Below are 25,151 nucleotides of genomic sequence, written 5' to 3' on the forward strand. Positions count from 1 at the left end.
GGGGGTGAAATAATCGGTGAAATCTTGTTCTGAAAATATATCATTATTGAAGAACTACTAAAGTAGTTTTCAAGCTATGAACAATGGTGTTTGACTTCTCGGTTACAAATTTAAAAAAATACTTGTTCATTGCTTTTGAAAAATAAACTTCAAATCGGGTGAAATACGGCATGAGATTGTTTAGGAAAATATTTTACCATCTATCTACTTTATTTTTATTTTATTTTGTTATCTAATTATTTTTAAAGCTAAATCTATGAAAATTTAATTTTGGCTTCTCAGTTAGAAATGAAACACACGCACGTCACTATGTGTGGAATTCAATCCTTAAGAGTGTGAAACAGAGGGTGAAACGTTTTATGAAAGTATTTCAGTACGAAAGCATTTTTAAAACAAAAATTTTGAAAATTGGTGTTTGACTTCTCGGTTGGAAACGAAAAAATACGTGTTTCACTCTTTTTGGGAACTCAAGCCGTAAGGGGGTGAAATAGGGTCTGAGTGACTCAATGACTGATCGTCACCCAGCCCAAACTGCTAAGGATAGAAACGTGATGTTTGAAGAAGGCGTGGACCGTATACTGTAGGCATAGTTTAAGAAGGGATTCTCCGAAAAGTCTCCTCTAAGGGGGTGAAATAGAGCATGACACGCTTTTTGAATGTTTGTCACTATTAAGGGATTTCTGAAGCTAGAACTACAACAATTGCTATTTGGTTTCTCAGTCAGAGAATAAAAAATACGTCTTTCAGCCTTTTTGGAAATTGAACCAATAAGTGTGTAAAATATTATGTGAAAGCTTTTTGAAAGTAAATAATTACTAAATAACCACTAAAGGGTTTTTAAGGCTACATCTGTGACAACTTGTATTTGAATTCTCGGTTAGAAATTTAAAAAAAAAATGCGTGTTTAATTGTTTCTGCAAATACAACCCCTAAAGGAGTGCAATTTCGATTAAATAAAAACAAAGGAAGAAACATCTCTTCAGGCCATATGGTCTGCAAGAGCGAAGCAGAGGGTACTAAGCTAGTTTATGCATGTAGAGAATTAGAGCCGTCTCATTACACTTGCCTTTGACACTCTTCAAGATAACCTTGGCCTCCACTAATAGGGAATCTGCATGTTGCCGCTCATCCTTAGTTCGCAGTATATCATGTGAGAAAAGCGCAAGCTGATTTCCCATGAGCGTGGCTTTCTAAATTCAAGCTAATTTGTCAATAATATCTTTTCTGGCTCAGAGCTATTAATATATTCAAACTCAGAATACGTTCATGAATTCTGCAGCAAACCGGTGTTTACGATTTTGGCCTTTAACGATGCGGATCTGTTTTTGCGAGAAATTTGCGAGAAATATAAGCCACGTAAGGGGATAGTGCCACTGCGCACTCCCTGTAAAACCGAATTGGGATTCCAACCGAACCCTGTGGCTTATTTGTTTGCAACTCATTCAGTTATTTGTCCACACCGAGGAAGCCTACTGCTATATCCTCCACACGGGAGACAGTGCGACGGTCAAACAATGGTATCTTTGTACGATCCTCCTGCGTGAATAATTTCTTAAATGCGATATTTTATACTTCACCTTTCCTTTTGCTATCTTCTACTGCCAGGCCAGATTGATCGAGTGCGTATAAGTCTGCTACCCTCTCAGAGATTTTACGTAGGAAGAGAATTTTCTCGGGTTCTCGGCTGTCTTTAGCTACGGTTTGATGGTGGAACTAGTTGTTTCCGTTGCGCATCCATCTTCTTAAAGACGCACGAATTTCTACCGCTTTATGCCTGTCGAAATTTTTGCGTTCTATTTTGAACCGACAGTGCAACGATCTCTACTGCGTCAGCATTTTCCGAATTTTATTATTAAACCGTTGTGCCTCTTTTCCGTTCTTAATCCACTTTCTCGGCACATATTCTCCAGAGCTTGATTTACAGTGCGCTTAAACTTTGCCAAAAGTTCCTCTACATCCATCATACTGCAACTAAATGATGGCCATTCATTGCCTAAGTTGGATCTACTAACTGCATATGTGATCTTTCTATAATAAACACTCTTCTGCGCTTTTTGATGGATATATTAACTTTAGTAACTATCATCTTTATGATGACATCTTGATCATTGATCCCCGTCTCTAGAGTGAATCTGTATATTAGGGCAGGCTTGTTTCTAGCTGCAACATTGTAAGGTGGTACTTCACAATGATTCAATTTCCACCCCTTGCTACGTGATTAATCTTAAACTAGGAATTATTTGACAGGTTCTCTATCGTTTTGAGACCATTGGAATGTGACTAACATCATAAGGTACTGCTTTCCTTTAATTCTCAATATTCATTGCATGATGGGTGATTGGTTTCATTAGCAAAGACCGTGAGCTCAGTGGAATAAGAGACAGAAATGGGACGTAGGTGTCACGGTATGCGTGCGGGCAGCCTTCACCAGCCCGGAAGTGGCGAGTAGTGTGGGGAATGTGCCGACACAGCTTTCAAAGGTGGTTTCCCAGTACAGCTTACTGTGAAAGGTCTCACAGGCACACGCAGGGCGTCTCGGTGACCTTTCATGTTAGAGCGGTCGGTGACCTGACACGCTGGATCACGAGAGCGCTAACGCCATGTGCACCTGAGCTCAGTCGCGTCTGGAAATCTTGTTGAATAATACAGAGGAAGTCTGGAATGTCCTCAGCGACACAGTTGCGTCTGCAGCCATTAGCTTGGCGATCACATACGCCGGGCTGCTTCCCCAGAATTTTCCACTGAGTGGCACTCGGTTGGTGAAATTTTGTTCGGATGGCACATTAGGGATAAATTCTAGAACTTTCATCGCCAAAAGCCAAATTAAAGTCGGTTGTTGCTCGGCAGTCAGAAAAATGAGCAGAGAGGGTGATTGTATCGGGAATTCACTGATTATGTTTCGCTGCCCGCACTTAGGGCAGAGGACGTCAGAGGTTTTCCGCAGAACCAGCAGTGTTCAGGGTAGGACACTTAATATTTTTAAGAATATGAGGAATCCGATATATCGATATTTAAAAACAGCCTTAGGCCCTCGATGTACCGGGAAAAATATCGATATATCGACGGAAAAAATATCGCCGTACTGGCCTATAAAAGCGTCGGCTGCACATGTACTGCCGGTCTTTGAGCTGTACATTTATGTATTCATTTATTATTAGATATTTCGTACATTAACAAACAAGCAGCCTGCTTATCCCCCTATGAATAAGAATAGAAAGTAAAACGATGAATGTTCACGCTTGGCGATGACCACTTTGCTAGCAGTGGTTACTGAATGCGAGTCGCACCATAAAAGGTGTCCGATGGGTCCATCGTTCGGTTTCGTCACATATCGAATTTGGACGGAGCACTTCATGTGGACTTCCCTGTTTTTTTTTTTTTTTTTTTCATTTCTGGAAAAGCGTCAGCCAACTAGCAGTTGTAGCGTCCAAATTGCGTGGCGTAGGTAAACATTGCAGTTTCTTTTGGTAGCGCCGAGTACCGATTACGTCAGCATTTCCTCTCACATGCCTCCGCCAACCGCAAAGGTCAATCTTGTCATTTAGATTTCTATTCATCATTTTCAGTAGCTGTTTTTGAAAAACTCTGATTTGAAGAAATAGCACACTACTTTCTATAGAAATTGTTTCTTAACGTAACTAGTGTAGTGTTTCTTTACATTGGAAATCTTGTTATTCAATTCACACCGCAACCTACCAGTGTAACAGGACTTCTTTCTGTCATCTACACATGCTTCACACCTAAATGAGAAAGACTAGACGAGATGAAAGCTCAAAAAATAGTAAGAGCACTTCACACAGTGAAATCAAAATTACTCTCTGCCACAATTTCAAAGGAACAATTTCAAATATTTACCGAAAAAAAAATGGAAATTTGTGATAAGATCTTATGGGACCAAACTGCTGAGAGGTCATCAGTCCCTAAGCTTACACACTACTTAATCTAACTTAAAATAACTTACGCTAAGGTCAACACACACACCCATGCCCGAGGGAGGACTCGAACCTTCGGCTGGGGAGTCGTGCGGACCGTAATAAGGCGCCCTAGACTGCCCGGCTACCCCACGCGGCTATTTACCGCAAATTGCGAAAAAAATATAAAATAAAATTATCGGCACTTGATGTTGTCATTTCTATATCGATATATGGGTGGAAGAGGTATCGCCCATATATGACCGGGCAAGGTGGCGCAGTGGTGAGCACAGTGGACTCGCATTCGGAAGGAAGACGGCTCAATCCCGCGTCCGGATACTCTGATTCAGGTTATCCGTGATTTCCCTAAATCGCTCGCGGCAAATTCCGTGATGGATCCTTTAAAAGGGCACGGTCGACCTCTTTCCCCGTCCTTCCCTAATCCGATAAGATCGATGACCTCGCTGTTGGTCTCTTCCCCCAAACAACCCAACCCAAGCCTTGTTAACCAAGGTGCTTCCAAGGCCCATATGTGTAAACATTTCCTGGTAGAAATATGATATATCGATGTATCGATATGCTGTTAACAGCCCTAGTTCAGAGATGGTCTTCTATCTAGACGCCCATGAAGAACCGATGTCTTGCACTTCAGCCCTTCTTTTGATCTTAAGCGACCTTGTAGTTTAGTAATTAGTTCATTGTACTTGTAAAGTACGTCGATTTCGAACTGCGCTGAGAGATCTCGTTTATTAGGCAACATATGTCGATATATAGAGCACTTCTCTTGTTACACTCTCAACCTGATACTTTCCTGAATTTCAACGTTCTGACTAGGAGTTCACGTCTCTCATCTGTCGCGTCGAGAGAAGCTACAAAACAGTATTCAGATTTATTTGTGGACCGCAGTCTGCTGCCCATGCTCTTCTATTTTAGCATTTAGAATACTCTGAAGGGCTGCAGCTTTGCCGACGGCGCACATTTCTTCGAGAATCGTCACTTCGTTTCGCCGCCACGTTATCTTCATGGCGATATTGCGATTCACTCTGCCATTGTAGTGCTGTAAAAGCAAATTGTGTTCATCTCCACAATCAAATCAATTGTTTAGGAGCAGCTTTTTCTACAGTTCGGTACTGAGGTTATGTCAGTCATTTCGCATTTATCTTACAGATAGCACATCGAAAACCAGAGCAGAACTTGGCAGATGATTGCTAGTATTAGTTTAGAGTGACTTATGCTTTACACGTCCGTTGGACGATTGCGCCACGGTTTCATCTTGATTTAAATGGGTAATGACTCAGAATAAATTTGTGTAGTGCAGAATTACATTTAATCTTTCGGAAGAGATAATTTTTCTTTGATCATCGATTTTTATTGTTTTGTGTTGTTTTTTATTAATAATGTTCAGATTAGTTAGTTTGGAAGAGCTTAGGGACAAACATATAGTTTGAATATCCTACAAAATCACTGAACAAACCTTGGGATATGCTTTGTTTGTGTGATATTCACTGTGATGTAACTGTTTGTTGTTGTCGTTTAGGTATTGTTTCTAAACACTACATCCGGATGGTATTTATAAGCGACAGAGTCACTCTTCATATCTTGTTAATTAATTCCGTTTTGCATTTACACGCTTGTAGATACGCTTGGTTTGTCTGCTTCCGTACTCCGAGAGTTAAGAAGGTCTAAAATCCAGAATGATATTTTCACTCTGCAGCGGAGTGTGCGCTGATATGAAACTTCCTGGCAGATTAAAACAGTTTTAATCTGCCAGGAAGTTTCCAATAGTTTATTTTAATTCTCGTAGGCGTGCTAGTCGCCTCCTGGTAACTTCACGGTGAGACTGAATTTCGACCTCGACTGGCACAATCTTTATGCTGACAGCGATGAACACACCCATCCTATGGCGTCCAGTCTGTCCTTTCAATAAACGTTCCATACCTCACTAAATACTTCAGATTTTTCTACTTCGTTTTTCAGCCAGCTCTCTGTTCCGACATATCTTCGCTGGAGGGTGGTAAATTCAGGAATTTTGTTACAAATATTTCTATTATTTACTGTTACAGTTTTGACAGTCGAAGTGTCTTTACTTTGTGTCTGGTACTATTTCGCTCTGCGCATCGACTGGTGAGCGTTCATCAGAGACGTCAAAATACCACCTAGCCTAAAAAACCTCCATATACACTCCACAAGTACTCTGCGACCAGCTACCTGAGCTACTATTTTTTGATTTGATTATCTAATTGCTGAAATAAAATCACGTAACGGCCACCTTCAAAATCAGGCAACACTGTAGTATGTGGAGATTTCTACAGGAAGACTTGCTTTAAAGTTGAGCTGAAACAGTACTTCATGCATTGGTGATCCAGTGGTAAACGTGTTAACGTGAAGTTCATACATCGAGCGCATTCCCTCTCTGTTTTTTTAAAACCACTTATTGTCTCCTATAGTTGTGTAGGCTACAGCATGATGACCATAACTTATGCGGATTATGAGGAGGAGAATATTAAAATATTTTATGTACTAATGAATGCAAAAGTTACCTTTCAAAGAGGTTTGTGTGTGCAGGAGTTCATGGAGGTTATTGTAACGTGTTGCCATACACGTTCCTATAGCAAAATTTACTGTCAATCTGTATTTGCCCTAGAATTACTCTTGCAGGGAGTTATTGAATGTCGCATATGTTTAAAGATGAGCATGGAGTGTGGAATGGAAAAAACGGGTGTAAAATTTTTGGAATTTTTTTCTCTATGGATTTAATAGATGAATGCAGCCAATGGAGACAGCTGGAAATATTTGTACGAGTTTGGGGTAAAGACATGCGAAGAAGTCACGTCAGTAAATAGTTTTCGTGTTTCAACCTGAGTGTTGGGCGCATTCAAGAAGATCAGTGCGCTTTTATGACGGACGTTTTCACAGTCAGTTTACCACTGTAGTCTTTGCCAATGTATCCGACTTCAACCTTTGTAAGACCCTCACATTCAATGGGCAACTTTGAGGAAAAAAAAGGATGAGCTGCTTTAAATGTGCTATTGGTTATGAGTATTTTATCTGGGCCATTCCAGTTTGTCATCAGCGAGAGCTCTAAGGTCCGAAGAGCTAACCTAATCGAAATCAAACACAAGCCAAAAGGTCAATGGGACAAGTACTGTATAGAGAGAAATCTGAAAAACAGAATACCTCTAAACACGCAAACGTTTACTTGGAATATGCAAAACCATCAGCTGTATTTCGGAATGACGACATTCAAAATTTTGTGCCGGACTAGGACACCAACCCGCATTTCCCACTTATCGTGAGCGGTCACCTGACCGTTGGGCTATCCATGCATGACTCACGCACAGACCCAGACTTCCCTATGTCATCAACAATCTGTTTACAACCTGCACTCGTACATCCATTATGTATATTTCTGTACAGAGGAGATGGTTCTGAGCACTATGGGACTTAACATCTGAGGTCATCAGTCCCCTAGAACTTAGAACTATTTGAACCTAACTAACCTAAGGACAACACACACATCCATGCCAGAGGCAGGATTCGAACCTGCGACCGTAGCAGCAGCGCTGTTCCGGAGTGTACAGTGGAGACATTTTAATGTCTGTTGCCTGGTGTCGGTGGATAAATATGATATTGCAATGCCTACCTTGTTCAGAAGTACGATGAAGTGTTCCTTGAGACATGTATGCAGATCCGAAGTAACAGGCACTGCGGCGTCGTTACGAAATACTTGAAATGTATTCTCCGCTGCCGATGTGGAAAACCATCAGCTGGATAATGAAATGACCACAACGAAAATTTGTACTGTACTGGGATTCATATCCCGTTTTCCTCCTTATCACAAGCAGTTTCCTTACTATTAGGTAATCTGAGCACCCTTCACGTCAGACCCAGTCTTCCATATGTTGTAAAACATGCGTCTACAACGTGCAATCTTATAGCCATTATTTACTCATATATTCATGTATGGGGGAGACATTTTAACTGAAAATTGCTTGCCCATATCGGTGGATAATTATGATAATGCTCTGCTTGAGTTGTTCAGAAGTAGGAAGCAATGTTCCTTCAGACATGTACGCATGTCCATGCTCGCAACTGTATATACAGTTCATGTATTTCATAAAGGCTGTAATTACCACACTGCATACAACCCTGAAGGAATATTGCACTGTACTTCATAACAACACAGGATCTGCAACATCGTATTTATCCACCGACGCCAGCCAATGACTTTGAATTAAAATGGATGCCTTCCACAGGAATAGACATAATGGATGCATGAATGCAGGTTGTAGATTCATGGTTGACGACATAAGGAAGTTTGGGTCTGGCCATGAACGATGTTCAGATAGCCTAATGGTAAGGCGATAAGCGTAAAATTTGGGTTTGAATCACAGTCTGGCAAAATTTTCATCCTCGTCATTCCATTTCCCAGCTGATGGTTGCTCATATTCGTAACTGAGAATATCTTCCATGTATTTCATAATGGCTGTTGTCTCCACAAGCCTGTTCCTTTGGACATACATGTTTGTCTGAAGGAACTTTGCATCACACTTCTGCACAACACTGACACGGTAATATCGTTCATATAATTGACAGAAGTGGCAGCCGCCTTACCTTGTTGCTTCAGAAAACAAAGGCTCTCTCCAGTACATGAGGTGTGGAACCAACCTGTCGGTGCCCACCATGACCAGTCCGATGGCTGCCAGCATCGTTGTTTCTTCATTCTTGGTTGTTACGCCATTATTGACAGGTGCGGGTACCAAATCCCTCACCCGCCCCTTCAATAGGCACACAAGGTGAAAGTGCCTAGTGGTACATCTAAAAGAGAGAGGTATCAGAAACCCGGCCAACAATTCCATCTCGACGTCATTATCTTTAGGGGTGTCTGCCAGAATCACTGGCAGCTAAAAGTACGACACCCTCATTGGCGGCTAGAAGTACGACACCCTTCTTCGCCGTGCTCAATGGACTGCTAAGGTGCCTCAGAGGGAACGCCTCAACCTCCACTCATCGCTATCCCCACCTTGTGGAAGGTGAACGCTACCGTGGCCTTAAGTGCAGGGATGGTGATCCCTGGTGCCTAATATGTAGTGGGGTAAGGGGAATGCTGACATCATTTGCATTAGCTGATAACCCTGGATTGGCTCCTGAAGTGGGGGTTGTCTGTCTTTATGCTGAGTACATAACTGGTTCTTGTGCAAGTGTTGTCTCTGACCAAGACCTCAAACAGTTACCGACAGCCGAAGTGGCCGTGCGGTTAAAGGCGCTACAGTCTGGAACCGCAGGACCGCTACGGTCGCAGGTTCGAATCCTGCCTCGGGCATGGATGTTTGTGATGTCCTTAGGTTAGTTAGGTTTAACTAGTTCTAAGTTCTAGGGGACTAATGACCTCAGCAGTTGAGTCCCATAGTGCTCAGAGCCATTTTTTGAGTTACCGACACTTGTGCTGGAGTTTCACCCTTCCAGAAACAGGTTGTATAACGTGACAGCCAGGCGTGGGCGTAGCACGCAAGAGATCCTAGATATCAGCATTATTATTAGGCTTAATTTTCATATCAATATGTCTTAATTTCCTATCACTTTTCACGTTTCCTATATCTATTACCGCGACTTCTACAACGGACCCAACTACCAAAAGTTTTGTGTTCGGTGTGTATCTGCTGAGACCAACCTCTATAAGTTACTTGACCATATATCCAGCATTTTCACACTCTTAGGCTAGAACGACGGGTCCACGTTGGACAACCGTTTGACTGTATATTCCAGAAAAGTTTTCAAAGTTTGACAAATGTGTATTTTGAGCAATGCTGATAAAGGACAACAAACTTGTCTGAAGCTCCTATATGCAGGAATGTGACTACCTGTATGTGGCTTAATTTTGTTAATATTTTATTTATGTAAGCTTATCATGACATTAATCCAACACAAGAATTGAATACTCTGTATGTGCCTTAATTTTACTCGTATTTATATGTACTCAGTGCTCATCACAGAATTAGTGCATTATGGATATATGTACCACGTCTCTTCATTACTCTCTACAATTTAGATGATGCCATACAATCTTGTTCTTATTGTAGGGGAATGAATTGCAAATGTAACTTTAGTATATCCAGTGCTTTAGTTGCTTGAGAATAAAGAACATGTGAAAGGTGGCTACACTGAGCCACAGCGCCAGAGATCGCTAGAGAGCATTGTTCCGCCGCCTCCACGGGAAGTGATTATTGTCGTAGTGGGCAGTGCTTGTCGAGGACTCGTAGTAGTCAGTTCGTGTTCAGATGTGCTAGTAGGGAGTGCTTGCTGAGATGTGATACTGAAAAGTTCTTGTTGAGATGTGGTAATAGCGAGTCGGTGTGGAGATATATTGTAATGATTAGAGTGATTTTGGTCAATATATGAAGGTAACGAAACTTGATTTATTTTTCATTATTTCCATGTTTTAAATAATGCGTCATTACAGGTTCAGTCAACAAAGCATCTGGCTTGTGTTCTTGTATTAGAGCGTAATTCTGGTTTTCTTGAGTAATTATGGTATTTTTATTTTCTTTAATTAATTCAGTATAAATGATATTTAAAATTTCTTGTGTTATTGAAGAAGAACCGTGCCAGATGCGTACGTTGAGTCATACTTCCACACGCAGAACAGTTACACTTGTGCTTTGGTTTCGTAGGTTTTATAGTTGCTGGGGACTTAATTAATTAATTAATTGTGTTAATGAACATTTCCATTTCATTCCTTGTTATTGTTCTAAGCAGTCAGATTGCGTAATAATAATAGTCAGGGCCAACCGTTACGAGACTTCGTAATCGGACTTACAGCTAAACCAAAAATTAAAATTATTTTCATTACATTTAATTAAGCCCCCATGCACGTGGCGACCTCTGCTTCGGATCGTCCCTTGGAATTCTTCTGATTGTAGAAATAGTAGACAGTAGGATTGTTGTAGTAATTTGTAGTTAGCAATTGTAGTCTATTTTGCATGTGTAGATTTGGTAATTGTCATTCTTACAATGGTATTTTTTTCAGAATTTAATTTTGTTGTCTTGTATACGCGTTTGACAATTTAGTGCAATTATTTCAATTGTTCGATTAATCGTGTTTGAGGGAAACATTTCGTGTGAATGGTATTGTTGGAGATAAAGTGTCATTGTGTGTAATTTTCATATAGTGACGAGTTTTGTATGTTTTGTAAATGATTACGCGATCGATGAAAAAGAAAAAAATGATGGATAGTGAGAATGACGAAATTGTTAACATGGCGAACTCGCCAACAGAGGAAAACAGTATCATGAATAATGAAGTGGAAAACAATTTAATAAGTCGGGAAAATAGTTCGGAACCATTTCAAAATTTTTCTCAATCAGAAAATTCACAGAATACGAGATTAACGATAGAAGATTCTGAAATAGTATCGAACACAGATAGCTTTACAGCCATGACGAAAGAAGTTGGTTTTGCGGGAAATTTTAGGGGCGAAAAGAATTTCGAACTGGCTATTATGGAGCAGTTGTTGGGTGCAATATTAAATTTGGGATCACAGTTACGATCTGAATTGAAAACAGATAGGGAAACAATGGGATCACAGCTACGATCTGAATTAAAAACAGATAGGGAAACAATGGAAACACGGTTAGACTCACTGGGATCACAGTTACGATCTGAATTGAAAACAGATAGGGAAACAATGGAAACACGGTTAGACTCACTGGGATCACAGTCGGGATCACAAATAGGAACAATTAAAGCAGAGATGGAAACAATGGAAACACGGTTAGACTCACGAATAGGGACATGTTTCAAAAACATGAAGGATGAATTAAAGAAAGAGATTAGAGAGGAAGTACAACCGATTTTGAATGCTCACAATAATAGATTAATTGTAGTAGAGATTAGACAAAGGGAACAGGATAGAGAACAGGAAGAAAGAGATCGCGTGATAGTACAAAAATTTTCAGAGTTAAATTTACAACGTGCACACGATAAGGAAGAAATATTTGAGAGAATCGAGGAATCCGTTCCAAATGACAGAATAAATAACTTAACGCAACAGTGTGAACAGTTAACTACTAAATGTGACAATACTGAAACCCGAGTCGCGACACTTACGGAAGACGTAAATAAACAGAAAGAAAAAATAGGTGATTTATCGGAAAGAGTTGAGGAGATTTCAGATAAATTGACAAGTCTTAGTTTAAATGGGGATAGAGATTCAGATGATACAGCTCCATTACCATTTGCAGAAACCGAAGAGTACCAGAACATAAATAAGCACATTGAAAATCAGGGAAAGTTTAATGAACGCGTTAAAAGGGAAGTAGAGGCATTACGAAAGCAAGTCAAACAAATCGAAGGTGAAATTGTAGGAAAAGACAGCAAAAGAAATTTAGAATCACAGGTAGCAGAAGGGTTTGAAGAAAGTAATTTGTTTCATTTACGGGATGCAACAAGAGAGCGCCAGGCGCGCGAACTTGACAATAATCGACATTCAAACTGGGACAGACGCGGTAGGTCTTTGTCGCCACGAGGCGAAAACTTTGACTATAAACACTTTTTGACTGTTCGGAAATTTAAGATCTTCCGCAATTCTAAAAATGACATACATCCATGTGCATGGTTAGATCAATTTATGTATGCACTCCCACCAAATTGGCCACTAAGTCACAAACTGGAATTTATGTGTGGATATTTAGAAAACGAACCGGCGACGCGGATGCGTGCACTCATTAGAGATTGTAATAATCTGAATGATTTTTATCATGCATTTCTATCGGCATATTGGTCCGAAAACACGCAAGACAGAGTCAAACACAGTCTTATTATGCAGCGTAATTTCAAACAGTCTGAATTCCGCACGCCAGCAGAATATTTTGAAGACATGATTCGAAAGAATCAGTTCCTTTCCAACCCTTACAGCCCGACTGAATTAATTCGCATTTGTTTAACTAAGCTGCCACAATCCATAAGACAAATTGCTTTAGCCGGAAGATGTAAAGACGACATTGAGACTTTTAAGACTTTGCTACAAGAACTTGAGTATGACAACGACGACGGGACTTCTTGTAATTTTTTCAGTAGCAGTAATTACAATACATTTTCAGAGAAAAGGGATAGTGATCGGAACGGACGTTATTTGGGTAACTTTGAGAATGACAGACGTAACAGACAGGACAATAGATACCAGCCTTATGACAATAACAGACGTTCTAACAGAGATTACACAGACAATTATAACGGTAATTCTTACCGGAATGATCAATCATACGGAAACAGTAATCGGTATCATCAAGACAGAAATTATTCATACAATAATAGAAACTCTTACTACAGAAATAACCAGGGTAGTAGGTCTAACAATAATTTCAGAAGTGACAGTCGAAATTATACAAGAAGTAGTTATGCAGACAGACAGGAAACCAGAAATTTTAATAACAGACACAACCAAGAATTTGCATCTAACAGACAGGAAGGACCTAATTGGCATCCTCCGCGTGACAGAAATTCAGAGAGACAAGTGGAAATAGTAGAAATTGATCCGCGAAATGTCGGGAATAATCAAAGACGTGACGCAGACAATCGACAATGACTAGCAGCTTCGGCTTCTGGCAGCAATATAGACGGTTCAGAAAGTAATGACACTACGACTTTACACTACGTACGCCTGGAAGACATGAGAGACATTTTGCTAGATGAAAAGGAAAATAATGTAGACGCATTTTTACATCCTGTTATTGAAGTATGTGTGGGTAAGAATAAGTTCACTGCAGTTTTAGATTCTGGGAGCCCATTGAACGTCATTAGTGAATCAGTTTTTCGTATATGTGAAAGAACTATTGCCTGTCCTGTGTTACCTATTTGTAAAACTACAATTCGAGGAGCGATTTCTGGAAAAGGTGTGGAAGTTAAACAAGAGACCAACCTAAATTTCATTTGTCAAGGATACGAATTGTCTGCTAATTTTATTATTGTCCCCATTACTCAGTACACAGATTATATTAGGTATGGAGTTTCTTAACACACATAAGGCAATTTTGAACTTTAAAGAAGGAACTGTGAATTTGACTGTTGCCGGAATGCCGAAATGTTTGAAATTTTTCGAGTGTTTAGCAAGATCTGAATCAGATACAAAATGTTTAAGGTTTCTTACTTCTGATGCTTTCGTTGAGCATTATGACGACAGTGTGTTTATTCATGACAATGACAATAGATACAGAGACGCGATGGAGGATATAATTAGTAGCGAAGAATTAATTAATGAAAAGGTTAAAAAAGCTGAAGTGCCAGATGACGTTGCAAGAGAAGAGCTGCACCATATTTTGACTTCACATGCTACAGTGTTTAGTCATCACACAGGAACTATACAAGGCTTACAATATTTATTTAAAGTTAAAGAACACACACCATTTCGAGGAAAAACGTACGCTATTCCTTTGGCTTACAGAGACAAGGTTAAGAATGAACTTCAATACATGTTAGATCAGGGCATTATTGAGCCAGCAGTCAGCCCTTATACCAGCCCATTACACGTTGTTCTTAAAAAGGATGGATCAATTCGTTTGGTTCTGGATTCCAGACAGATAAATAATATTATTATTCCTGAAACTGACCGTCCACAAAATTTAGATGAACTTCTTCAACATTTCCATGGAATTAAAGTTTTATCCACGATTGATATGCACGCAAGTTTTTGGCAAATAGAACTCCACCCTGATTGTAGAAAATATACTGCCTTTTTAGCCTTTGGTAACTGTTACCAGTTTCGGAAATTACCGTTTGGACTTACTGTATCTTCTGCAGCATTTATTCACAGTTTAAATGAAATTTTACCTGTTTATCTTCGTGACAATATTACTTCTTATGTTGACGACATTCTTATTGCTAAACGTTCTTGGAGTGAGCACAACAAAATTTTGGATTCATTATTACGTATTTTTGCACGAGTTGGCATGACAGTGAACTTGGAAAAATCAGAATTTGGTCGTTCTCAGGTGAAATTTCTCGGTCACATTATTTCTACAGAAGGTATTCTTCCTGATCCAGAGAAACTAGACGCTATTCGTAATTATGCTGTTCCTTCCACAAAACGTGATGTTCGTAGTTTCCTTGGTGTTTGTAATTTTCTTAGACGTTTTGTTAGATTGGACAATTTGGCCACACCTCGTTCATGTGAATTATCTGGAAAAAATTCTAATTGGTGTTGGGATGAGGAAGCTCAGTCAGAATTTGAACAACTTCGTGATGCTTTAGTTGCTGCCCCACTTCTTTCACATCCGGATTTATCTAAAGATTTTTGTTTGGCGACGGACTCATCATACAAAGGCCTAGGTGCACATTTATTTCAAGAGATAGAAGAAAACGGCGTTGTAGTACAGAAGACTATTGCATTTGGAAGTCGTGTTCTCTCTAAATCCGAAAAGAATTATTCGATTACGGAACTTGAAGCTTTGGCTGTTGTTTGGGCTTTCACAAAATTTCGCACATTTTTGTTTGGCAGACATACTAAGGTTTACACCGATCATCGAGCTCTGGAATTTCTTATGTCGACAAAATTAACTCATGGCAGATTGTCACGACGGGCGTTTTACCTACAGGAATTTGATTTTCGTATTGTTTACATACAGGGATCTTCAAATATTGTTGCTGATGCTTTATCACGTGCACCTATGGGTTTGAAACAATGTGCTGAAGAGGACTGCAAAGAAAACCATTATTGTTTGATGTACATTCAAGGTGTTGCGTTTGAGAACTTTATTTCGTCTTCGCTCCAGGACATCGCTAAGGAGCAAAATAAGGATCCAATCTGGAAGGACATTAAGGAGAAGTGGAGGAGAAAGGAAAGCGTAGCGATTAGACAGCATTATTTAGTTCGCAATGACATTCTTTTCAAACGAAAATCGGTCGACAACTCTGTTTGGTTAATTTGTATTCCTGATGAGTGGGTCAATAAATTGATTTGGTACACACATTTTAGTTATGCGCACTTTGGTCCCAGAAAATGTTTTCATAAATTGCGAGAAAATTGTTACTTCAGTAATATGGAAAAACGTATTCGATCTGTTCTTGCCAAATGCAAATTATGTCAAAGGGCTAAGCCGCCAACTGTTTCTCACAGAGCACCGTTGTTTCCTATCATTCCAGCGAAATTAAAGGAGATGGCTGCAGTCGATTTGTTCGGTCCAGTGGTTCGTTCTACTAATGGTTTTGCGTACATTTTCGTAGCAGTGGAATTGACATCAAAATATGTGTGTTTTACACCTTTACGAAAAGCAACAGCTCGTTCAGTATCTAATGCTTTCATCAAACATTTTCTTAAAGAAGTTGGTCATGTTGATAAGGTTATATCAGATAATGGATCACAGTTTCGCTCTAAAATTTGGCTTAGTACTCTACGGCGTCGTAAAATTAAACCAATTTTCATTTCACTTTTTCACCCTCAATCTAATGCTTCAGAGAGATGGATGAAGGAAATCAATAAATTGTGCCGTCTTTATTGTCATCAGAATCACAGAACTTGGGATCAGTATCTTCATATTTTTCAAAACATTCTGAATGAACTTCCTAATGACTCAACTTCTTTACCGCCTCTATTGATATTAAAAAATAAAGTACCAACAAATCGCATTTCTGAAATCGTTCCTTTTCCGCCTTCACGGAAACTGCGGCATTCTGAAGTTGTCAACCTGGCTCTACGAAATATTGCGTCTGCGGCTGCAAGAAGAGAGAAATCAGCTAAACGTCCTGGTCGTTTAAAAATCTTGTCAGTTGGTCAAAAGGTGTTAATTAAGTCTCATCGTTTGTCTCATAAAGGAAAAGGCTTGTGTCGCAAATTTTTTCTGCTTTATAACGGTCCATTTAGAGTTCGCAAAATTATTCATGATAACACTGTTGAAGTAGAAACTCTTAAATCTCGGCGCTCTAAGGGAATACATCATATATCGAACGTAAAAATTTTTGTGGAATGACATACTTTTGAGAAACCAACAGCTACATGTAAACACGAAGAGAGTACAAGGATACCGCGCTGTGTTTTGGCGGCGGCACATACTCAAAGCAACAGTCAAGTCGGCGCGCCGCACAAGGCAGTCGTTGACCGCAAACAATCGCTTCCTACGTCACGCGCCTACAGCTGATCGAGCGCTCAGTGCGAATGCACTGACAGACGTAAACAAATACACAGTCTAATTTCTCCGAATAAATTCTGTATAAAGCTATGATGACTTCATAAATTATGTAATTAACGTTCAGTATTTTTCAGGATACGGTTGTGTAAAATATTTAAGACCTTCAGGTAAATTCTGTGCGTGTCCGACGTTAAGACGACTTGCTTTGGAGAAAATTTCAGGAAGAATGTAATTTCAAAAAAAAAAAAAAAAAGTAATAAACTAAAAAGGGTAACTATTGATTGAGTTTATTTTTCAGGTAACATAATTCCACTTAGGTACGTACTTTAGACGTAATTTGCTGCTTGTGATTACGTGATTCATACTTTGTGCTAAATTTCATGTTCTATGAATTTACTTGTGAAGCGACGTGCTTGTGTACATTTGCTGATTTTGACAATTATTGATTAATGAACAGTGTTATTACTTGTGTATATTATGCATCGCTTGGCTGCTATGCTTTTTCACTGATGTCATATTTTTTAATTATGTGCCTGCTGTGCTTATTTATTCAAATTATAATTGTCACCTAATTAATTGTGCTGTTATGTTTGTAAGTTATACTTTGTGATTTATCTGCTTGCGCCTTCATGGGTACTTATTAAGATTACATATGAACATTTATTTGCTTATGTCGATGTGATGCTAATGACCTGTTTATTGTGTAAGGCATGTTTGCTGCTGTGCGTATGGATTGCATATTTACACATTTCTGTTCTTTTGTCATAACTACTCTTCAATTTGGTGTATAGAAATGCTGATATACCGTGTACGAACATAGAGTTTAGGTTACACTGTGGTATTAATTATAGATTGTTCGCTTGGCAGAGCCTCGTTGTAGGGATTGTGCTGCATCCACTTGTTGACATTCTGTTCTCTACTGGTATATTTACTCGCTATTGCTTGTTTTGCTTACGCTCAGTGCCTTATATTTTTAAGATAGGAAAATGAACTGCTATAATTCGACGAACGACATTAGTACAAGAAACTTCATAGAAGTCACATGAGCTGAGGTTTTAGGGAAGCTGTATAAATTTATGTTACTAGGAAGGAAGCTGACGACATGACATACCAAAACTAGGTTTAGACCATTGACAGTATTACACTGCATTTTTCGTGAGCAATTGAAATAAGAAGTGACACTTGACACAAAAAATACTCCACATGTTTGCTTCTGCTTTGATTCTTGAAGTGGTGTACACACTGTGAAATATTATGATCATTCACACTCCGTAATCGTACTTAATTACTGAGAGTTATTCGAACTAAAGTCTGTTAGAGGTCTTGTATGCATTTCTTTTATTTAATGATGGACAAGGAACCAAAATGTATCTTATAATTTATAATGAGTAGAAAATTTGGGTCAGATGGATTACACAGAGGTTGTGTGTGGACACTGTGTCTTCGGATTGTATGGGATGATGAATTGAAGTTGCACTAGGATTTTGTCTGTACTTGTTCGAGGAGACTGACTAGAGGAAAGAGTTGTTATGGAAGTGAAATGATATTGGTGCTGAGGTTTATATGTATCGACGTATTATTGAGGTATTGAGATTAGGTGAAGTTGATGATTATTGGAGTTTTGGTGGATAAGAGGTAAAGTAAATGAGGAGCATATTGTTTTGTTGGTTTATATGGAACAAGGAGGATGAAGATGGCAGACTAGAACACTAAAGTGGAAGGAAGATTGTCTATACACACACTTGTTAAATCACTAAGCAGTATATACTTTTTTTTTTGAGAGAGGAAGCATTTGCATATCTTGGTACACTGACAGTTGTTCAGCAACCGTACATTTTGATCTGGCTTGGCAAACATTGGTCTTAACATGATGACTATGACGTTGACTTAACTATTATTGACTGTTATACATTGCTGCCACTAGTACTTGGTACACATGATGAACATCAAATCTTGGACAGAGTTACATTTACACAGTTAACACTATTCAATTACACAGTAGTACTTAATGTGGATGAAAGATGAGTGGATGTGTTTTGTGTGTTTTCCTTTTCTAATCCTACCCACCTATCTCCTAAATATTATTTTTTTTGTTGGTAGTGGCTTGCACTGACACCCATAAATGTTATAGGTTTACTGGTATTTGTGTATTGTAATAGTTAATAGGACAATTATCTGATATCATTTGTGTGTTTGTTATGATTTGTATGTTTAATGTAAAAGCATTGTATGTGTATTCAAACTATTGTTCATGCCTGAACTGTGTGATTAGTGATGGTGCTGCACTTTTCAACATGATGTGTGACATTTAGTCATGTTTAATTTCTGCTGATGAACTGTGTGATCAGTGATTGTAAAAATTATGGACTGTTACTTGTACCTTTTCTACATGATTGGTGCCACTAGGACATGTTTAATTTCTGCTTATAAACACTGATGAACAGTGTGATCAGTGATACTGAATTTTATGGAACTGCTTCTGCTGAGAAATGTGACTTGTTGCTGTGTGTACCTGCTCAACATTGCTGGGTACCACTGATGGACTGCTTCTACTGAAATGATGTTGCTTCTTGCTGTCTGCACCTGCTCAACATTGCTGGGTGCCACTGATGGACTGCTTCTACTGAAATGATGTTGCTTCTTGCTGTCTGCACCTGGTCAACATTACTAGGTGCCACTAATGGACTGCTTCTACTGAAATGGTGTTACTTGTTGGTGTCTGCACCTACTCAACATTGCTGGGTGCCACTGATGGACTGCTTCTACTGAAAAGATGTCACCTGTTGATGTCTGCACCTGCTCAACATTGCTGGGTGCCACTGATGGATTGCTTCTACTGAAATGAAGTCACCTGTTGCTGTGTGCACCTGATCAACATTGCTGGTGCCACTAATGGACTGATTCTACTGAAATGGTGTTACTTGTTGGTGTCTGCACCTGCTCAACATTACTGGGTGCCACTGATGGACTGCTTCTACTGAGATGATGTCACTTGTTGGTGTCAGCACCTGTTGACCATTGCTGGGTGCTACTGCTGGAACTGTCAACTGATTATTCTTGAGCTATGGAAAGCGTTTATGTGAATATTTGTATAAACTGATTTTTTGTGTATTACTGTTTGTGAAAAGTTATGAGACTCTTACGTGCACATATTCGTCATTGCTGACGCTATTGATTGAACTGTTTAACCACGTAATACTTGTGTAAACTGTTATGTAAAGTCACATGTATGAAAGAATTTGTATTGCTTACTGTATTTTATATATTAGGTTATTGAAAGGTCAGTGCAAAGCCAAAATTTTATCTAGTTATATGATATTTACGTATTAATATTATCTTTTATTTTTGTCTGTATTTTTTTGACGAATTTGGTGGTATTTTCACCACCAATGCTGGCAAAAATACCATCAAATTCTAGCCATGGAGGAAGGGCATATGAAAGGTGGCTACACTGAGCCACAGCGCCAGAGATCGCTAGAGAGCATTGTTCCGCCGCCTCCACGGGAAGTGATTATTGTCGTAGTGGGCAGTGCTTGTCGAGGACTCGTAGTAGTCAGTTCGTGTTCAGATGTGCTAGTAGGGAGTGCTTGCTGAGATGTGATACTGAAAAGTTCTTGTTGAGATGTGGTAATAGCGAGTCGGTGTGGAGATATATTGTAATGATTAGAGTGATTTTGGTCAATATATGAAGGTAACGAAACTTGATTTATTTTTCATTATTTCCATGTTTTAAATAATGCGTCATTACAGGTTCAGTCAACAAAGCATCTGGCTTGTGTTCTTGTATTAGAGCGTAATTCTGGTTTTCTTGAGTAATTATGGTATTTTTATTTTCTTTAATTAATTCAGTATAAATGATATTTAAAATTTCTTGTGTTATTGAAGAAGAACCGTGCCAGATGCTTACGTTGAGTCATACTTCCACACGCAGAACAGTTACACTTGTGCTTTGGTTTCGTAGGTTTTATAGTTGCTGGGGACTTAATTAATTAATTAATTGTGTTAATGAACATTTCCATTTCATTCCTTGTTATTGTTCTAAGCAGTCAGATTGCGTAATAATAATAGTCAGGGCCAACCGTTACGAGACTTCGTAATCGGACTTACAGCTAAACCAAAAATTAAAATTATTTTCATTACATTTAATAAAGCCCCCATGCACATGTCTACGCATGGTATTCTAGCCCTAAGACAATTCTGTCCTTCCATTATTTTCAGCTGAGATTCAATACTTGTCCTCAATACATTTCCTTAAAATTTAGCTGACGGAGCAGTTACACTCAGTACCAAACAATTACAACGTTTTTGTGACCGTTATTTAGAGCCAAATGTAGGTGTGCATCACTATTGATAGAGCTGGAGATATTTGCAACAGCTTCGTAGTATATTCTTTCTCTTGTCGAAATTAAATTTTTGCCAACTCCTATTGTAATCACATTAGTGAACACAATACCAGAATGAAAGTCTGGGAGTTACACCCTCGACTCTAAAGCCAGTAGATCATGCAGCTAACTTTGGGATCTGCTCTTGCTCAAAAGGTACAGGTATACAGGCATGAAGCATTCAGATACCTATACAGACGTGTTACATTTTAGGCAGAGTTGCAGACAGGTATACAGTTACTCACTAAATTAGTTTTTTCGCTACGGTCGCAGGTTCGAATCCTGCCTCGGGCATGGATGTTTGTGATGTCTTTAGGTTAGTTAGGTTTAACTAGTTCTAAGTTCTAGGGGACTAATGACCTCAGCAGTTGAGTCCCATAGTGCTCAGAGCCATTTGAACCATTTTTTGAAATTAGTTTTTTAATCGAAATACTTCTCTACTATAGATGATACACTGAAAAGGAGTAATAATTTCAGAGCGAGAACGTGGTTGTTTTAAGAAAAATACCTTAGCTGCACCACATATTAAGTCTTAACCACGTAATCGACTCCGGGATCTCATCTACAATTGACTATATTTAATGCGATAGCATGTATTAGTAGCTAAACATAAGGGTAAAGAAGTGCAGCAGTGATTACATTGGCGACGCTTTTTCTCAAAGCACATGACTTGAGCACATAATAAAGAACAGTGCAGTACTTGCGTATGTCATATGATGTCAGTTTAAAAGATACTGTGTAACGCACAAAAAAAAAAAAATGGAAGAGAAGGACAGGGCATAGAAAAAGTTCCTTACCTACGAGAATTATTAGCACATTAGCTACATAAAAAAATCTACACGACGGGTTAGATTTAAACATGACACAGGTAAATGCGTGAAATCGCTTCAATCATACCGTTGGTAGCTTGACAGTCTTCACGCAATTCCCGTTGACATTGACGTAACCGGAACGGCATTTCACTGGTACGTCGATACCATGTCCAAAAGGCATCAGGGTTGTAGTTTCTGTTGATTGTGGACCAGCGAAAACCGCCTGTACTGTTAAAGTGATACACAATACATATATCCACATCATTCTTCCGCAGTGTCTGCAGCTAAAGTGACGCGTCTATGTAATTCTGCTGACTTTCGCGTCCTCCACACTTTACTCTAAGGTCAGTCAACAGTTACGCAATCGCTACTAAGCAGTTTCTGGAGAACCGGCTCCCAAATAATGATGTCACGAGTTTTACGCAAGCTCCTTTCCTTCTGTACATCTAACATTTTTTGCCATGTTCACTGTACTGCATGTTCCAATGTCTTTCGCTAGCTCTTAATCTGCAATGCGGTATACTGTCTAATGGAGACGAATAATTACTATTTCACAATCAATGACGAAATGTATGAAATTCATAACGGGAAACATTTTATCATGCGTGTAAATGAATCTGCGCGGTCATTTGAGATGTGCATGCGCAATTCACGCTGTCACTCCAAAATTCTGTAAGTCGGGCTACAGGTTCTAAGAAGATTTAAAATGTGGTTAGTAAAAGAAATGGACTAACTTAGGGACACGGGGATGTGTGACTAGCTGATCATTTTAGAAGAAAACAATTTCAGGGAGCAAGTCAGGTATCTCACAGACTATAAAACCGGGGACACATTTACATGTTAATTAGGCTCTTTCCAATCAACAGTGCTCAGTTGGCTATCCATGAAGGACCTGGTGCACTTTACACTTATATACCCGTTGGAATTTGCGATACCACTGAATTACCAAACAATGACTGCGATAAGCACTCGACCTAAGCCACTGCACCGGTACATACAGAGACAATTCAACAGCTCTAAGACTAGCTAAGGATTATAAAATGTCTTCCCTTTTCTGTGAATTTTGCTTTTATTATTAATTCAGGCTATATAATCTGTACTAGACAGGACACTCTCGAATCACACGTATACCTCAATGCCCAGTAGTTCTAAATAACCGAACGCGGAAGAAACATACTAGCAAATTTCAAAGAAGCAAAATTCGCAGCAATATCTGTTATTACTGCCTCTGTATCTTGCCCAAAACAAATCATCGCACTTCAGATACTACTAGTGGAACCTTCATGATAATACACTTAGTCATATAAGATTAGCGTACCTGTGCTCTTCGAGATTGTCATGCAGTTAATTATCGATAATTCTCGGTAATAGTTAAACTCACAATTCCTTTTTTTTTTTCCCTCAGTTCTTTACCGTGAGGAAACCTGTCTCTCACTGATAATTTAATTATTAACACTGTCGCTTAAACAGATCTCTCTGGTGAATGCTAAAGCACTGACGAAATAAGTTACCTGATTACAAAGACCCGAAATCTATTTCCTTGTAATCTGCGAAAATTCCGAGCCAGCGTGCTCATGTACAGCGTGTTAAACGCAGACTTTACCCGTGGTTTGACTTACTTCATCGAGATTTAGTTCCTTAATAAGGTTCTCCAAATAAGATGATCTTACTTGTATCGTGGCCAAGGGCGGACTGACTATCTCTCGGTGACTTTGCAATTTCACAGTAATAAAATCATTGTAAGAGATGGCTGTCGCAGCTTCATTTGGCGGCCAGCTCAGAATGCTGGTGGACTATCTTTGGAATCAGTTGCAGCCGCCGCACTCTCTCTGCTATGGTGTACAGTTATCTACGCGCAGCCATCCTCGTACTGGTTTTCTACAACAAAGTAACATACGAATTCTGAGATAACCAATTAAACAATATTTTACACGAATCACTGTAGTTATTTATATTCGTTCATGTGACATTGCAAAAGGTGAACGCGACAAATAAACCACTTCCGTATGGCAAAACCTCTTGACACAGTACAGAGCCCCATTCTCGCCTTCGCATATTTGCAAAACCAGGACTTACTTTTTCCTTCAATAAATCTTTCAGTTCATTGGATACAATGTCCTCCTTACCCTTACTTTTACCATAAACCATATTCCTTCTGTTATGAATAAGGCATTAGAGTGGAGCATGGATGCTTACAACATCCAAATAATTTCATGCACTCAGCTTCTTTCTCTGGCTGCTGACGGTAACCTAAGCCTCTGCCATCTTTTAAACGGGATTTTCCACCTCCTGACCATCTTTCAACTCCCACAGGCAACACAAGAGCTGTCATCGTATGTACTTTTCACTCTTTTCTCAGATCTTACTAAATTCAAGACTGTATGTGCAACCCTGAAGCGACAAACGAAAATTTATGCCAAAGCCAAGATACGAAGTCGCTTCAAGGCGTTGATACAAATTTTCATGCGTAGTTTCAGTCTGCATCTGTGCAGCATAGATGTTCGAGACTTGAAAAGGTCTCTGGAACCATATAGGTTCATTCGATAAACTCCCAGAGATAGTCAGCTCTACTCCTTTAACCTCGTTTTTACGCTCTTGGGTGGTTTCTGTTAATACTTAATTGCAAATCCGCACCCACTTCCTGCTCGTATTTCTTTCTAAGACAAACATATTTGTTACGACGACTGGCCTGATAACTCAGTAATCAAACTGCCTGGCAGATTAAAACTGTGTGCCTGACCGAGGCTCGAACTCGGAACCTTTGAATTTCGCGGGTAAGTGCTCTACCAACTGAGCTACCCAAGCACGACTCATATCCCGTCCTTAAAGCTTTACTTCTACCAGTAAGTTGTCTCCTACTTTCCAACCTTTACAGAAGCTCTCCTTGATCGAGCCTCGGTCCGGCACACAGTTTTAATCTGCCAGAA

The 25,151-nt window shown here is 39.3% G+C and overlaps 1 long non-coding RNA gene across 1 annotated transcript in view; it reads right to left on the bottom strand.

Moving 5' to 3' along the window:
• Positions 1-22,539, bottom strand: part of LOC126251956 (uncharacterized) — a 61,644-nt gene extending 39,105 nt beyond the window's left edge. Inside the window, exon 1 of the long non-coding RNA XR_007545814.1 lies at positions 22,310-22,539. This is a non-coding gene — a long non-coding RNA (uncharacterized LOC126251956). The remainder of the gene's footprint in view (positions 1-22,309) is intronic.
• Positions 22,540-25,151: the final 2,612 nt, after the last annotated feature.

This window comes from Schistocerca nitens, chromosome 4 (genome assembly GCF_023898315.1).
Source record: "Schistocerca nitens isolate TAMUIC-IGC-003100 chromosome 4, iqSchNite1.1, whole genome shotgun sequence".
Classification (NCBI taxonomy): Eukaryota; Metazoa; Arthropoda; class Insecta; order Orthoptera; family Acrididae; genus Schistocerca; species Schistocerca nitens.